This window comes from Larus michahellis, chromosome 1, assembly GCF_964199755.1.
Source record: "Larus michahellis chromosome 1, bLarMic1.1, whole genome shotgun sequence".
NCBI lineage: Eukaryota > Metazoa > Chordata > Aves > Charadriiformes > Laridae > Larus > Larus michahellis.
In genome coordinates this window covers 156,017,674-156,036,714 of record NC_133896.1, presented here as the reverse complement: position 1 = coordinate 156,036,714, position 19,041 = coordinate 156,017,674, and the positions used below count along the sequence as shown (strand labels likewise).

The window sequence follows — 19,041 nt, the reverse complement described above, 5'->3', positions numbered from 1 at the left end:
CATTTAACAACAACAAAAAAAACCAACACAAAACCAAAAAGGTTTGAGGAACTAAGGGTAACCAAGAGACTACAAAACACAAGAGTGCAAAACAAGAATAAAACCACAGCTTTCCCCTCTACATACCCATTAATAACCAAAGCTGAGCAGTAAATTTCCTTGGCCGACCGATAAAATCAAAACTCTCAGACAGGAAACTGGGTAATGCTCCTCATGGCTTTGCTAAAGCACCTTAGTACTACATGGACGAGTGATTTCATTCTAAAGACAAAACTTAGAACTCTCAAAGAATGACTAAATCTAAGTCTACCATGCACGTGGTCTTATTTACCTTCACTCTTCCAGTACCCAGAGATTATGAGCACATACCACGGGAACTAGATCATTCTCTCCTGGTAAAAATGCAAGGAATAAAAATAAAAATAAAAATGCACAGACCAAAGGAACACAGGTTTGTTTGCCAGTAGAGAAGGGAACTCTAAATGACAGTAGCAAATATAACTTTTTTATCAGATGTCTGCAGCTCAGCTTAAGTGCTTTTTACTAGACACATGCCTTTCTCAGTCTCCAGCTCCCAAATAGCTTTATACTATTAACAGAATCATCTTGCTTCTTCCAACCCTATCTTCAGTGAAGACATACTTTTTCCTTTCTGCAGATTTGTTCAACAGCATTCTGATGCATGTGAACGTAAATTCTCAATAAGTACAGCAAAGAAAGATTAAGCCAACCTGCATCCTCAGCTTTAAAGGAAAAGCATAAAGTGACAAAGGACTCCATGTCTTCCTGCCTCTGATCTCTTTCTGGCACACTGTTCAGACACTGTTGCTAACTGACTCATGACGTGGCCTCGGAAATGCCACACATCCATACTTCTCACAAACAGCCTGTAAACTGGTGATCGTGCATGCACATGTTTTCTACAGCTAACCAGAGAACTTAAAGAGAGGCATTGAAAAGGGACATGAAAGCATTGTTTCACACAGTAATGCTTCACTTCAGAGTTCTTCTGAGTAAATTTGCTCTCTCAGCTCAGCTGATGCAACTTAATAGCATTCGTCCCACTTCCTTCAGAGTTGTGAGACAGTGTATTAAAAAAAACTGCTGCAATTCAAAGGTGTGACTGGAACATCTGTCGACATGCCCAACATGGCTTTAAACTAAGCTGAAGCATTAGCAATAGTTTAACTGCAGCAGCTCCAGCCAAAAATACACTGAGGATTATTGATGGCTTGCTCAGCCTGCATTGAAGTCTATTCTTCCATGGTAAACCTCCAACTTTTACTCTCATTAGTCTGAGTTCAAGCAAGTTACAAAGCAAATGTACTAGCCTCACACAGCCTGAGGTCTCCGAGTTTGCCTCCTCTCCCCAGGTCCCCAGCATCTAAATTTCTCTATTCTTGCATTAAAGTCCCATGAAGCCAGCCTCTTTTTTGGATGACTGGGTAAAGTTCCCCAGCCAGACCAGGCATGTGTGTCAACAGGAAGAGCTTCAATAACGGAACGATAAGGAAGTCTTCCTCTGGGGCTGGCACACTATTCTCACGGTTCTTCCAACAGAAGGGGACAAATCTTTTCATGCTCAAAATTAAACCAAAAAATATGCAGTTTCCCTTTTTCTGCACTCTTCCGCTTCCTACTACAACACAAACGCACACACGCAAAACCAATTCCAGATTTTGTGATCTCGATTTCCAGTTTTCTGATGTGCACAATATTCACTTAAGTGCTTAAAGATAATACTTAGTCATGTCAGAGCACTCTGTAAGAACTGCATTTTGAAAACTCCATTCTCCTCTAAGGACTTAATAGTAAAGAAGCCCACAATACTGAAACCTAAATGTAATGCAAATGAAGACATCATTTAGCATTGCTAGAAAATGACTGCCTGCACAGTCTGTACAGCAAATTAAAGTTCACTACCACCACCACAACATTAGAAAGTGGGGCACAGAGGGAAGACAGAGGGAGAAGACATTTTACAGTAATTTCTTTCTTCAAACTGGAAAAAGGCCCTGAAAAACCACTGAGACTGGAACAAGGGATTAATTGACCAACCCAATATATTAATCATGTTACTGACTTGAGTAGGAGCTTACAAAAAAAAAAAAAAAAATACATTTTCTTCCCAACACTGGCTGCAGCCAATGGCTGTTTAGATTCCTCTAGCACTGAGCAGTTAAGAAAGAAAAATTTGTCAAGCTTTCAAGCATAGCTAAAGACTCAGCTCTCTAGCCAGACATTTTATGTCAACAAATATGCTCTGTTAAAGCTTCAGTTGCTCTTTAGATTCCTCCAAGACAAAAACGTTCCCTCTGTGGCACTGTTTTGCCATCTACAATGAAGCTGAACAATTTGCTCAGTATTTTTTTGGTTCTGCTACTACTGAAATGAAAAAAAGAAAGCCCAGAATACTTGATACAGTCATGTACCATTTCCATATTCTCATCAACCAGAGATGATGAGATCATTTAATCTGGGCAAGACTTTAATTGTTTAACCTATCTGTATAGAAGATTGCATTTTCAAGAGGCAGCTCTGCTTTTTTTTTTCCCCCCTCTTCATATTTGTGAAGTACCTGAATGCTAGAGAATTTGGAGAGGGTTTGCAGACAGAAGGTCAATACACTCACCTTTAAAACCTTCAGTTTTCCACTTCCACTAAGAAGAAACAGAAAGTTTCTTAAGAGGTCTAAGACCTTGACAAGTTAAAATACACTAACATTTTGTTTTGGAGCATAAGTCTTCCAATTTGGAGCCACAGAGGCAGAATAATCAGTTTAAGTTTGAAATAGATTTTCTCTCTATCACTGCACTTCTAATATACATGGTCCTAATTTAACTGTGTGATGCACTCAACTTAGCATTAAGTACTTAAAATTTAGCACAGCTGATTTTAGCAATAGAAAAGTTATCACTAGGTATTTTGGACAAGTCTTAAAAAACAGACTATACAATTCTGAATACCTCACTGACTTGCTATCTTCTCCCCATGAATACTGGGTTACTACAGTTTAAAAATGGACTACCGTGGCAGCACAGATAGCTTAGCTTGAGCTAGGCACAGGGAACAAAACAGGCTGGAAAAAGAGGAAGGAAAAATTCAAAACAAGATACATCTTCCTAGTTCCTTCCAACGTTACACGCTCCTGCCCTACTAAGACACTGGCAATAAAAGGGAAGCAAGAAAAAAGGGCTCTCCTGCATATATGGTAGAGAAGAGCACTGCTTAGATGCTTAGAAGCATAACTGGTAAAAACAAGAAAAAAAGTTGAAGATGTTTCTAGGAATAAACAAATGTATAAGTACACGTATACATTTCCTCAAGGTTTTGCCACCTTAAATTTTTTGTAGCATCTGATATTTTTAATTGAATTTAGATACTTGGCACTGTGTCATCTTTGCTTTTGACATATTTTTTCAGGTGCAACCTTGTGAAAAGCAGAGAATGAATGGCAGCCAGGCATTCTTTCCACCTTTTGGAACAAAATTTGCTGTTCCTGTGCTTCTAAGTATTGGGTTACCAGCACACATCTGACAATCTGAGAGCATTAAGGAAGACTTTGTAACGTGTCAACAAATTTAGCTTGCTGTCTTCTCGCAGCAACACACTTGATTTTATCAAGATGGCATGGGAGAATCATTTCCCAAACTATTTCAGAAAACAAACAAGCAAACAAAACCTACCTACAAAAAATAAACCAAATACAAGCAGCATATTGCTTTGACTTCAGGGAGCATGCTGGAAGACTCGAGTACAGAAACAAAATACCTAAAATCTGAAAAGGGCAATATATCCCAACAAACAACAATCCACTTTGTTTCTGCCATATTCAGGAAAACACTCTCCAAAGAAGCTCGTAGGCAAGCATGTCAAGAATAGAAACAGAGCAGCGATATATGCCAAGAATGAAAAGCTGCTCCTTTTCTCCCTTAAGCTTCCTATACCAATACAGATGCTGGAATCTGAAAAAATTGTCTCAAGCATTCCTTTCAAGTTTTCTTTCTTCTGAAAAAGCATTATTCCTTCAACATCCACAGATCAATCAAAAACAGAAAAATGAAAATATGTGTACGCATACAGCTCTGATTCTCTATCACAATTTATGCTTAAAAAGCTCTCATGCACAAAACCCAGCATATATGTAAAACGTAAAGGTGCCAGCAAGTTTATAATCAATACTTAAAGTAATCCTAATTAAAACAGGAATATAATACCACTCAACGTTGATTAAAACATGCAGAAGTACCTAGAAGCACATTGACTTTCAAGCCAATGCATGAATTTAAACCGAATGGGAACAGTTGCATTAATGTTGAATGTGGAGAAAACAGTTCATTTTTTTGCAATGTGCGGTTTTTTGGGGGTGAGGTAGGGATAACGGGAAGGGTATGACTGCAATATCTCAAGAGGGATATATTGGGAAAAAAATACCTTTCAATATTAAAATGGTCAGTTAGACTTCTATTCACATCAGAAACCAGTTTTGTTACTAAACAGACAATGTGATAATTATGGGAAATTAATACCATGTTTGAAAGCAGAATATACAGTTATGTTAGTATGTAATTCCTATATGTAGGTATACTGCGTGTACCTCTCAGAACGGAAAGTTTCAATTCATTTTTGCCTTTCCAAATAGGAAAAGAAAATAAAGTTAAAAAAAAAAAGTGAAGTTCCAAGAACTAGTGTACCCAGTGTGTGACTATGGATTTATGTAAGTAGCTTAGTAGTGTGTATTTCTGTAGTAACCTAAAAATAAATCCTTTTTAGACAATATATGTCAAGTGTCAAAAAATGCACTCTCCCCTCCATCTATGTATACAGATTGCACAGCCTGAAAATAAGAAAAACACATGAAATTCATAAATATCTAATCAAGAAAATGGATATATTAAAAAAATGAGATTTCTTTCAAAACAGACGTGGCTGTTTGCCCAACGATCTCTCTTTGCTTTAACCATAGGAATTTATGTGTACATATACACACACACTTTGCTCTCATGGAGAGACAGATTGCATTAGATTTCTAAACCAGGTCAGAAACAGCCATCTGCGAACAGATTTCGATGATCTGGAAAATGAGATTTTTAGATGACCTGTTCTTAATCTAAGCCCTTGCCTGCCAGCCTCTTTCCACATGAAACGATCATCACATTAGAAGACTCATCACATTAGAAGACTCAGGGAAAGCACTTCCTCAACAAAAGCATGCTGACCACCTGGGCCTTAGCAACACCACCAGAGCAAGTTGGTACCACAGCTAGGGCTGCTTCAGAAAGTAACCAGCAAGGAAACAAAGCAGACTAAATTAATTATAGCTTTTTAGACAAGGGCATCATGTGGAAACTGTCTTGGCTTTGGGGCAATAAGCAGCATTAACCCCCGATCCTTTGGCACTATAGCTGAAGGCCACCACCAGCTGATACCTGTGTCAAAAACTATTTACTCCTACTTAGACCTAGCACTTAGAGAGGAGTTTTACTACCTTAACAGGAACATTTGGCATCAATTAAAATCCCTTCTGCACAATCCACTTCATCAGTACACATGGTGCCATACTACTACACTACCACCTTTTCCCTTCACATGATTAAACTTATTCTATACCAGTTAGGAACCTTCATATAGATCCTCCTTCCTCTGCTTTGAAACCTGTTCTGAGACAGGAAATGATCAGCTGTAACAATAGCTAAACCTAATCAGCTACAGCTCCTGTAGTGGACAGACTCAAACCTATCACTCAGAATGGCTGGTAACCAAATTCCTTCTTTCATACACACATGTGAACAGACATTCCAGTTCTCTTTTTGCAGCCCTGAAGGTCCAATAAACTGTCCAAATATCTTGCCTTTACTGTTCTGGGCAACATAGAAGCAGCTGAGGATATTTTCATTGGAGAGCAATGAGAAGCTGCAGGCTGACAGCCTTACTTTTCTTAAGAAGAGGCAACAAACAGAGGCCTCGAGGAAGACTGAGGAGGCTCAAAAGACCTTGTCATGATCTCAAGTACTTAAGAGCTCACAGCACAAGGGCTGTTAATCAAATCCCAGAGCTGGGAGGAAAGGTCCACACAGCAAGTTCCATGAGAGCTGCTTGCAAAATTAAGATTTTAGTTTGTACAAGAGGAGAAGCATAATTCTCCTCAACTCATTAATGTAACTGGTTGCATGCTACTTGCCAATATCGTGGTCTAACAGCAGGAATCATGTTTCTCTAAAGATTCCCTTAGGATGATAACTTAATCCCACTAAACAAAAAAAATGTACAGTCCAGCTGCTTTTTAACAAGACTGAAGCTATTTTGTGTAAAAGGACACTTTGAAGAGACCATTTTAAAGTAGGATACTGCCAGGATAATGGTGTTCTCAGAGAGTTTTCATTCAAATTCAGTTTTCCTGTGGCACTCTGGGGCTAGCATTCCAAGTTTCTTTGATTGACTTTCTTGTATTTCTGCACAAAAACTGATGAATTAACCAAATTATTTCCTTATCTGGGTTGATATGTTAGACTCAGCTCCCCATATACTATTTTTCAATCCAGCTTATCTTTTGAAGACGATACTTTGCATCAAGACACATCTCATGCAACTTCCCAGCTGCATTTGAGAAGCTCTTGAGGTCTTTCCTATCAGTTTCAGTAATGTAGAGACTGGCTACAGGTTGTTCTGTGCCTCTGAATTGTGACCTTCTTTTCGATCGGTGGCTTGTACAGTTTTTGATAGTTTTTTTTTTTCGTTGTTTGAGGTGGGAGTTTTGGGCTGTTTGGTTTGGGTTATGGTTGTGTTTGGTTATGGTCTTTTAAAAAAGAAAATCAGCTTCTGAAACTTAGAAAAGACCTCTCAACAAAGTTTAAGTCACTGAACATCTGTTGTGGAAGGCCATGAGGGAGAGGATTCAGGCTGCAGGAGGGGCAGAGTAGCTGAGAGGAAGTAACTTTAAACAGGCAGTTCCATCATGGAGCTGTGCTGGGCAAACAGAGAGCAATTTCAGCTATTTTTAGAAGAACAGTATGAGACAGGAAATACAAGCAAATGATTTACAACATCAAACAAGACATGACTGAAATCCAACAACAATTCAACCTCTCCCTTTTGAGAGTTTTTGTACTTAAAGACAATTTAAGATAGCTGCTCTATAGTAAGGAGCCTAGCCATTGCTGAAGAACAAAAGTAATGTTCTCAAAAAAGTCAGCATAAGCAAAAAGAAGTTTCTGTGAAAATAAGTATCTATTTTTACCTGCCTTCATTTATATTATTCACCCACAAAAACCAGAAGCCAGGTGACCAAAAAAGAAAAGGCATTTTTTTATCTATGTACATCCCATTTTTTTTTCATGTAGATCAAAAAGTTACAGCTGCGTGAAAAAACACACACACGAGCAATGAAAAAGGAATGATGCCCTCTCTCTTCCAGGACATTAATCACTTCTTTCACAACTGACACTAAAAACTTTTACAGTAACATGAAAAATATAAATCTGCTAAAGGTTGTGTTTTGCTTAGATTAAAAACTAGTAACAAAAGGAGCGACTGATGAAAAGTTGAAGCTTTGCCGGCAGTGTTAAGAAACCATAACTGGTTTCTCAGTTCAAAATCATAACCTCTAATGATTCTGTTGTCCACAGTTGTTCTTGCTTTAGAATTACTTACTTAGAAATGTCTTCATTAACTAGAGTTTCACAGGATCAAGTTCTGTTTGTCCCTTTGGCCCCACAGTGCTCAAAACCAAACTAAAACCTATCTATTGAGAAACAGGGTGACTCAGAGCACAGCGGTTCAAGGCAATCTTGAAAACCACCTAAGATTTAGGAATTAACTGAGCAAAGAGCGTCTTCCTCCATATTCAGAACACTCTTCCTATTACAAAATTAATCATCATGAGGGAGAGAAAAAGGTTTTGAAATCTCCCCAACTTGCTTTACTTTAGCCTTTCTTCAAAAACAGTGAAAATAGGTACTTTCCTACAAAGATTAAATTCATTTTTCCATGTAAAGATCCAAACTCAGAAACATCCTCCTCCAAACTTGCAGTAATTAGCAGCTTCACATAAACCCGGTAACAGGCAAGACTACAACTACTTGAAACATGTCATGGTCTCGTTATTTTATTAGTCCACTTATTCTGCTTGCGTTCCTTCATATACAAGGAGCATCATATGTACTAAGGAACAATGTAATAGGAAATCCTTAATTTTAAGAAAAGTGCGATCATAACCAGTTCTCAGACTATGTGCTTATAGATGATTTTTTGAATGAAAACATTCACTTAAGGAAACTCGTAACTTTCTAGTTGCAGCCTTAGGCAGCTGACAAATGCCATGTTGCAAACACACCTCTGTAGTCAGCAGAATGCTCAAATCAGGACATTATCGAAATCATCCACAATATTTGTTTAGCCTTGGTTACTGGATCTTCATTTACAAAGCACTTTTTCCAGTAGAATAAAACAAAAATAAATCCCACTTGGTCATTCCTAAGGTTGGTGCCTTATATGATCTATAGGTGACTTTTCTATGCTGGTGGACTTTAAAAAAAACAATCTCAAAAATTTATTTCACTGTTGAATAGCCTGTATTGCACAGATGCATGCTGACAACACAGATTTTATATAGATGCTGCTAATTTCTTGTTGCTAGCTTGCAGTCCTAGTAATCAAACAAAACCAGTAACCTCTCTCCTTACCACATTTTAAGATGCTTCTAAGTATTTGAGCTTGACTAACAAAGAGATCACTTGCCAGTTTCCAGTGCTGTGCAATTAAACTCTTAATACTGCAAATGCACAAGGATACACTGCAGCTGATCTACAGACCTATTGATTTCTTTGTGGAGAGAAAGAGGACAACATGCCTCTCTTCTGGAGTCCAGACTACCTTAACTACTGCGACCACACAGTTTGCCCCAAGAATTTCTAGAAGCAGCTAGTTACAGAACATCCACACACATTGACAGAACTGGACCATCACCATCCTGAACATTCGATTTCCCATGTCAGCGAGCTTACTACAGAATTTTATTTTTTTTTTTTTAAACATATCAGCACAGGATTCCTGATGTGTTGCTAAAATAAAATTTTCATTAGAAAATACAGTTGAAGACAAACTGACCTAGGTATAGGGAGAAAAGGACAACATCAGCTACCACTAACTTCTGCATTTGCTCTTTGCAGACTTCTTCCAAATGCTCCGACATGCTCAGCCGTCACCTCCACTCGGTCACTTTGTGAGCCCACCAGCACAGGTCCAGTAGGTCTAATGAGTCTCAGCAGACACGCTACACGTCCTTCTGCCCAGACTCCATGAAGTATATTGACATAAATTCAGGCAATAACTTATCTCCAAGTGCATGCATTTCTGTGCAATTCTATCTGCTCAGTTTCTTATTTTTTTCTTGTTTTCAAAGGACAGAAGTGTTTTTCCCACTCAATATTAAGTATATTTCAAGAAATATGCGTATATTTTGATGACTTTGTGAAAGTACCTTTTCTTCATAAATCAGAAGCAACTAAAAGTTCTCTCTCAAAACAAACTATGCCATCCCACCTTATAAAAACAATACATACAACGTTCAAGTAATCTCTTAGTATTTTCAGATTCCAATTTGGCATTATTATTATATAGACATTATTTATTTATTTAAAGAATCAGTGCTCTCCCTGGGTTCCTGTGAGGAATATTTCTTCCCCACTCCGGTTAGTGCTTGTTCAACATTCTCTATTGTTAAAGTGGTCCTTTAACAGAGTCAGTAGCAGACAGACTGCTCACCTAGCAAGCTGAGCTGTATTTGACATGCTGTATTTCCATCCTCCCAAGGCACCTTTGCTAAGACAGAAGGCAACCAAAGATTTCTTCACAAGGAGAAGGAGAGGAGAGGACAATGTTAGAGGAACACACTGACAGCCAGAAACAGTGTTTAGCAAGAGAAGTTTTAAGAACATCCTAAAATACTTTCAGACTTGTTGACAACAGAGTAACAAAGGAACCGTTAGCTAGTACGTGAGACAGGGAAAGGTAAAGTAGTACTGAAAAAGTGAAGAAACAATTTTGGATACAAAATTAAAATTCTTTCTTTCTGTTTCATACTAATGTAAAAGTATTATTAAGATTCTCTGCTTATCAGTTACAGTGTAATAGCAATGTTTCCCAAGCATCCGTTCTTCACAGTACTAAAGTCCATGCTAGTCTAAAATATGTGCATATTAATAGACTTAATCTTAAATCTTTGAAATAAATTGCAAGCTGACAGTGTACCAGATTATTTTTAAATACGAGCTGTAAAATGCTACCCACAAATCTAGGGCAGTATACAGGAATGACTACCCAGTGTTGGGCAAAACAAACTGTAAAAAACAAGCGAGAAATCCCGCATCCAAGTTCTCAGACTCCATAGCAGTAGCAGCTGGGGAAGGAATCTTTCAAGTAAATGAAGTTCACATGCACGAAGAAATATATAAGCATTCACTTGTTCTTGCTTGACGTGAAGTCCCAGGGTCAGATCCCTACCTCACAGTATACAAGCCGATTCATTTTGGCTAAAGCTTTAACCCAACATACTCATCTCTGCACCAAAGTAGTAACTGCCAAAATACAGGGTCATGTTGTCTTCCACAGGGAGCCAATGTAATAGGAGCAAACAAACTTCAAAGAAACACAGGTCTGGTCTCTTATTTCAGTGGTTATTCTTATAGAAATAGGAGCAAGATTCAAAAATGAAATTTGGTTTGTAGGTAGACACCCAGAGGCTAAGACTTTTTCAAAACAGCCAATGATTTTTGGAAGCTGGGCATTCCCTAGGAGCATTTCCATCCACACCCACAAAGTTCATCCAAAGTTTAATATTTAATATGTCTCTTTAGACACTACATGTATCTGTCTCACACAGAATGAAAGGAAAACTAACAATCTGAACTAATACTTGTAACCGTTGTAAGTGTCTGATATCTGTAAGAATCAGCTGAAAATTGGAGGCAGAACAAGACCACCACAAAAAGCTTCACAAAAAACCCTACTGTTTGAACTTTCAACTGATAATCTCATTTTCTACCCCACCGGTCTGCCCCTTCACCTACTTCAGGAGCGTTTTCCTACCAAAACACTATTAACGACCTACAATGTGGAAAATAATGTTGTTCAAAAGAGACAGAATCGAAGTTTAATGTGGAACATTAATTCATCTTTCCTTCTACTCAAGCTTTCATCTATGAACTATGACAGTGTTTATAACCATTCATTTCGGCAACTTCCAATCCTCCACCCTTTCATAACCCTGACTCTCTCTCAAGGCACAGACCAGACATTGCTCCCGGGGATATTCATATGATTCAACATTCTGCACAACTTAGGTGCCTGCGTTAGCATCTACTGTTCATGCAGACTCCTGTGTAAGAGGATTTAGAGCACGAACGTTAACTGGTTTTCTGAATCATAATTTGAAAAACTTCCTCTCACTGTCCATTGACTAGATAGGGAGGCTAGCCAGCTAACATTTAAGTGTTTACAACCACACAATACATATTTTCCCCTCTCTCTTCTTACTTCTAATCTTGCCACCTCACATTTTCTGCATGGCTAGTCTTTCACGCTGCTATTTTCCACAACGAAACATCACCCCTAAAATCTTCTAGTACCAAGATAAAGAACTTCAAGAACCTTCTAACAACACGTTGCACAATAGGGACTGGAAAATCTGCCACTGTCCTAACGTTGTTTGAAACCTCCATCAGATCTTGGCTCCAGCAAACACTTCCAGGTACAGATAATTCTGCAAGGAGAGTTTCTGCCCCAAATAATTCAAGTTTGATTTAAGTATCATGATAAGAGGTGATCTGTGTTAATAGTTTTTGTAATTACTACTGATTTTTTAAAATTAGTTTCGCAAAGTTCAAGCTACTACCACAATTGCAATATTGGTTTTGTTCTTACCAGCGTAATGAACAAGGCCCAAGTTAAAGCTAGATGTACTTCACCGCACTGAATTACTTTGAATTCACCTGCCTCATAGCCAATTCCTTGCTAGTACCAAGAGTCCTGAATTTAATACACTAATTTCACTGGGACTCCAATAATATATTGGTTAACATGACTATAAAACATTTTTCAATATAATGATGCTTCTGAACTCAAACAGCAAGTAGGGGGGGACTGGCAAGCAAGGCATCAACCTGCGGTGCAATTTATTTTTTAAACAATATTTCAAACAGTGACTAATCTGATCACCCCGAGAGGGGAACATCACATGAATCTTGGCCTGAGGAACAAACCTAACCAAGAAAGAATGACTCATTGTGCTGGCAATGTGATGAGAACCAAATGCTGGATTATCCAACCTCAGGAAGTACAGGAAAAGAAAAAACATTTACTTCTTCACTCCTCAGCACTGACTATAGATAACTCAGGCACAATAGTGCAGAAAAACAAGGAAGAAGAGGCTGAGCATAGTAACTTATAAATAAGCAGTGATCAAAACCACAGAGTTCAGAAATTAGTGTAGCTGTGTGCACCTAAAACACGTCACCAGTATAAGCAGCTGAGATTTTGAAGAAACATTTAAGCCAAAACACATAATACTCCCCTGTAATTTCTACAAATGCTCATATGATTAAAATCCATATTTACAGAAAAATGTGTAACTTTCCACGAAGTGTCTGCAATCCACCTGTTGGTTTTTTATGCAAAGTGTAAATCAGGTATTAGAAATGGAAAGCGACCTACTTTCCTTTTGTAAACTATGCAAAGTGTTAATATAATGAAACTCAATCGATGTTAGTTTTCTTTTATTCTTCTAGTTTCAGTTTACAAGTTAGTCATACCAGATGCAGAAGAGGGGGTGAGCAAGACATACTGGCTGTAAAGCATTCTGGAAACGTGAAGTATTTTGCATACTTACTCTTAGTGACAAAGCAGAATTCATTTACCTATGCAAAGTGCGGGAATTAAAAAACATGGACAAGAGGGACAACTGCTCTGAAATACATTTGCAAAGTTTTATTTTTGTAAGCATGTTCAGTTCCACAAAGCTGTCTAACAGCACAAAACTGCTCTGACTTTGCTTCAGTAACAGAGGTCCAACTGTAGTGAGAGCTGTACAGGCACATAAGACATTCCCTTTCTTGAAATGCTTAAGCCTACACAAATATTCATACATGATAAGGGAGGATTAAGCTTTATAAAGGGAAGGGCAGGTGAAGGATATCTGACAGGATGGAGCTATAAAGGCACAGCATTCCCAAATATAACACAATACAAAATATATATAGGAATGTAATGTTAATTCTAATTAAGAAGTGTTATACTGAAAACTTTCTGAAATCAAACCATTATCAAGGCTGACACAGTTATTTAGTGACAATGGTTTGCTTTAATGACACGCAAGCAGAGCAAGCACTGCAACAGAGCTTATTCCTCAGCCCAATGACCAGTAAGGACAACACACCCCAGTAAGTTTAAACTCACACCTTTGAATCCACAGTTATGGGCTGCAACTACTCAGTCACCAAAAGCCAAAAATACACAAAAACTTGGCCAACCCTGTCCTCAGCAGTTTACAGAGCACATCAAGCAAGCAAATAGTGATAACTTACCCACACACACATCAACTTATAGTTCATTTTTCAGAGCCAAACGTGATACAATACACATCATGTTTGTCTTGCAGATACAGCATGTACTAGTTTTATCACAAATTTTAAAATAAGTAAAGCTATGGTATCACATGCAGCCAGTGCCAATAAGCACCTATACACCAAGCTATACCCATGTAATAACCACTTCTCTTCAAATAATCTCCTGAAACCCCTGTGCAAATTCATGGCTTACAAAAGAATAGCAGACTAGAGTCAGGGAATGCTTCTGATCATCATGTGTAAAATAACGTTAATTTCTGGATTATATCACACACTTTCACTGACTGTCTAAGAAAGTTCCTCACTGACATTTACAATAACCAGATGCAAAACTTAAAGCATGTAAATAGACGTGCCTACCCAAAAACTATTTGTTGGATAAAAAGATGCTCATTTTTACCTTTTAGGGTAGAACAGAACTTATATACAGTAGATGCACACAAATCTACATCCATGCTGAAGTCATTATTTTTAATGCTAAGGTGTGGGGGCAGAGAAATACACCAGGCATTTGGCTACCAAAAAAGACGAATGCTTCTTTACAAAGATCACCCAAGAATGGAAAACCATTCAGCTTCAATTAACACCTTACTCATTCCATGTAGTTTCGAAAATGGTTCATTTGTTTTTACAAAGCAATACCACACAGCAGAGTTATTCTGTGCAAGAAGTTTGTGTTCCCGTGCAAGCTAGCTCTTTGGGTTGAAGATCTGGATTCTATCCCAGTTCTGCAGCAGACTCCATCTGTGACTGTGCATAATAAGTCAGACAGCTAACTTCCGTATTTGAACTACCTCCTTCTCTAGCACTTCATATTCAAAATGCAACTTTACATCTCCCAGAAGAAAGGCCACATTGCAGTATTGCATTACAGTATGTGCTAATGCAACTGCATGAGAAGCTGAGGAAATTGCATTTGAGGGCTAGCTACAAAGAGGCCAGCAAAGCCAACCCAGCCTGACCAACATGACTCTCTTGTGCAGCAAGTAAAGCTCAACATCCTCTGTGAAGCCTCTTGCCTACCTATGTAACAGCACAAGTGGGGGGAATCAAACACAGACAAGGATTTACCAACACAGAGTAGGAGAAGACAAAGCAGCTGGTCCTCTTAACAAAAAGGTAAGGCAGACAAACAGTTCCCAGTAACTATTCCAGGAAATATCTTATTGTTAGCAGTGCATACTTCCAGCAGTACCGCCACATAGGAAGAGAGAGAGAAAAAAATGGCTCCCAAAGGCATTATTGTGGAAAGAACACCAATTCAGGCATGAAAAAGGTATTATAACAGCTGCAAAGCAGCCTGGCAAAAAAACGCTTCATGACAGAAATTACTTTGATAGGAAAGACATCCTTCATGGGAAGCTGCCTGAGGTAGGCATAAGTTCACATCTACATACTCCAGCACTGTTACATCCCAAACAACCATGCTATAACCACCACCCTGCTGTCAGCTATAGATTTATGAGATCTGAAGACAGACACTACCTTCCCAGAAGATGAAACATCTGTGAATACAGATGTTAAAAATCTTCAGCACAGGAAAGTATCTGTTCTGACTTTTGCACATCTTTTGAAATACTTGACTAGTAGGGGTTTCTGCAAAAGAAACTACTTGTTTCTTATCTCCAGCTCTAGCTTGTCCTGAAATTAAAGTACTCCCATTGTAAACTAAGAAGTGAAGCAGCGGATGCACCTGCAAGTGGGAAAACAAATCCAAGTTTGCTATTCAACCAAAGAAATTGCCCACAAAGATAAGCAAAAATATCACTCTTTAAAAGAAATATCTACTTAGATGACAATGTTCTGGGTCACTGTTATTTGCTTATTTCCTGAGTATTTTTATAGTCATTAATCAGAGCTTCTCTCCTTTGAAAGTCAGATATAACAGAACAGGTTTCTGTAGTAATACATTCTTAGCACATACAGGATATTCTTCCAGAGAAAGACAGCAAACACTATTTAATAGCATAAAATTGACAGGAAAGCTCAAAGGCAAGTAACTAATTTTTAATATTAACTGAATTGCAAGTTAGTGTCTCTTATTTTCTTGAATTCCAACATAGTCATTCTGCTCCAAAAGACAGAAATGTTAAGGAGCCGGGGCAGGGGGAGGGCGGGGGGAGGGCTAAAGCAGGGAGCAGTGATTTCCTCACCCATTTTGGTAACACTGTAGCTTCACAGCCACCTGAAGCCACCACAAACCAGCTGACACCTTGTTGGCCATCTTCCCATTGCATGCTCTTGGAAGACATTTGAGGCTGAAGTCACAATTACTTGGACTACAGGCTCGCTTTCCAAGGCCACTCTTAAAAGTGTTGTTCTATAATGCCATTATCTAAGGACCCACCAAAAAGCAGCAAAGCCTCTAACAGAAAGAAGCCACTCTACTTACAAGAAGATCCAATTCAATCAGCGATCATTCTTTCTTCAACTCTATGCTCCTTGACCACCACTTAATGCTCTCTGCTGGTTCGTCTCCTCTACTCACTTTGCTGTTGAGCCCTCTTACTTCTAAATAACTACTCATCCAGCAGAGATTTCCAGAACTTACAAGAGATTTCCCTTTCATTTAGATAGAAAGCACTGAAGAAAGCCAATCTATGTAAGACAGTACTAAATCTTGTCTATTTGGCAATGCTTGAGCTCAAGTAAACCGATTTTAACTTTGTTTTTCAAGGCGTTCTTTGACAGTCAATTTGCTTACTTTCATTTATCCTTCCCTTTAATTCAGCTGAGTCACCACTGTGATTGAAGCTTATATTGCACAGCATCTCTTTCATGAGGTCTCTCACTCCTTACCAAAATGAAGTCTAAAATATAAACAAGAAACTCACAAGGTAATCACTCGCTGGCCACATCAAGTGCGTCCATACCCTACTCACTGTCAATAACACTTTTTCTCCATCCGATCATTAAATATTTTCCCCAAAATAATATTTCCTGTAAGTTTCTTCGTGCACGTTGTACCTAATTCTGTACAAATGCATACCGACATCTGAAGAGCCTGTGTCACTCGCTCTCCAGCACTTTCCCTGAGGTCAAATATAGCTAGCTATTGCCTCCACTTGATCAGAAACTGGTTTGGCATGGTGGGGCCACAAGTTAGTTTCCACATTAGATCATCAGGTTCAGTCAACTCCCCAGCTGCCTGCCAACCACTGCACTCAGAGGGCAGAGGCAGCAGATGACAACCCCTCTACAAGACAATCCACAGTTACAGGAAATTAAGCATGCCCCATTAACACAGATCTCTGGAGCTATATTCAAATACAGCTATGGACGAAACATACCAGAATCACCACATTACCAAACAAACTCATTACAGTTCCTACCGTAAAAGTGCATTTTCCCTCCCAAATGGCACATTTATTCACTCTGATACACATGCAAGCTGAAGGTAAGCAGACCTATTAGACTTTATTAAAAATACTGTCTTGAGATTATTCACAACAGCTGTTTCCTCTTCAAGCTAGAGGAAAACAGATGGCAACATAACAAGAGCTAGATAATTTTTAAAAATTAACTCTAAAACATGACACTTGTAAAGGATTTCATCCACTCATGTATCTCCAAATGGGATAGTAAAAAAAAAAAATTGATGCCAAATGTTATTTTGCTAGTAGAATATATAACAGCTTGATAGCATAATTAACATATTAAAAACAAGGGCAGAACAAAGGCGACATCAAATTGCACAGAAAAGCTGCAGGTTGCATAGAACCCTAGATCACAAAGCTGTTGCTGTAGATTCCCTACAAAAACACTCAGAACATAGTTTATCTCCTCTCTCAAACACCTGTAAAGCCTGACAGCATCAAGATAGTGCAATTACAGGTGTGGAGAACAAGGGTATGTTCTTTTTAATATTCATTAGTGACTTCAATCAAGATTCACAGGGATGGAAAACAGCAAGAAGAGTATTTAAAGTCATACTAATTATCCCTGTGAACATAATGAGGGGATTTTTTTTTGTGTTAGTCTGGCATCAGCTGCAACCTATCAACTGCATTTCATGCACAGTTCCATACCCTTAAGAGTAGAATTTAAGAAATTATAAATACATCATTATAACATTTTAAATGTAGGTTGAGGGAGACCACCTATACCACATGTTGAAACAACTGTTTAAATGTTTCCAAAAATTCGTTCCAAAACAATAGTATTTTTGGACAGACAGCAATGAATACTTAACTGGTTGTTCCTTCTAAAGGACCAACTTTGAGCAGAAGAAAAATTTTTGGACAGAAATGAAAGCTATGCTTCTGACCACCTACTTAAGAGAAACATAAAGTTTAGAATAAGTGAAGAGTTCATCTTTTTTTCTGGTATGCTTAGGGCTGAAATGTGGTATGCAGCAGAACCCTGAACTACCAGCCCAGGTTTCAGGATCTACTAATGTCTATTAGACTCACATTTAGAGTAGTGAAGAAAACAATGCTACACTTCACCATTTTTCTGGGCAGACTCTTTCCTAGAAGTGACTACTCAGTCTAGTATACAGTGAAAAACTTACAATGTGCATCTTTTTTCCAGGCAGAAGAATTTATTTATTTTAAAAACCAACAAAGCAGTCTCTGCCAATCCAAACATCTTTCCAAACCCCACTGAAGATGTGCAGAGAAATATTGCCATTTACATTCTCCTACTCCATTAACATGCCAGGTATGAGCCTCTACCACCTATTCTATCAACATTTCCATATAACCAGAAATTAAATAACCACAGCAGTCAGACACCAGCTTTCCAGTGACAGCAAAATTGGTACAAAAGAAAACTTACATTGTATTTTTGTGTATCTATTCATCCCTCCCCACAAAAAAATCCAAAAAACAACCCAACAAAAAAAAAAGCAAAACCACACACAAATTGTGCCAGATGGCTAGCACATTTATAAATAGAGATGGTCCTAAACTCATCTCTGGATAACCTCAACCATATCATTGACAGCATAACCCAAGCTATGGTCCCTGTGATTCTTCCACCTATAACGTTTAATTGTAGTAATTTGTAGCCAATGTGTGTCAAAACTGCAGAGCTTGTGGTCAGTAAAGTATATATACACACTGAAATACTGTTCTCCATAATATATAGCAAATATATATAACATATAATAATAAAATATACTACACATAAAATATCATAATTACCTGTATAATATATTGCAATAATTATGTAATTATAATACATTATATATATTTTATATTGTATATCATATATTACATAGACATATATGAAAGCCCTACACAACTTTTAACTTTGAAACTCTGTTCAGCTGACACTTTAAAAACATTAATTTCATCTCTGACAGTACTCAAAACTGTATCAAAAACCAGCAGAATACCTGAGTTACAGAATAGAGCACTTTTTTCTTCTATGAGCGTAATCAAGTATCATATGATGCTAATCTTTAACTAGATCATAA

At 38.1% G+C, this 19,041-nt stretch overlaps 1 protein-coding gene across 2 annotated transcripts in view; it reads right to left on the bottom strand.

The window, feature by feature from the left end:
* Window positions 1-19,041, bottom strand: part of RASA3 (RAS p21 protein activator 3) — a 138,329-nt gene that overhangs the window by 98,428 nt on the left and 20,860 nt on the right. The gene's annotated exons all lie outside the window — the stretch shown is intronic.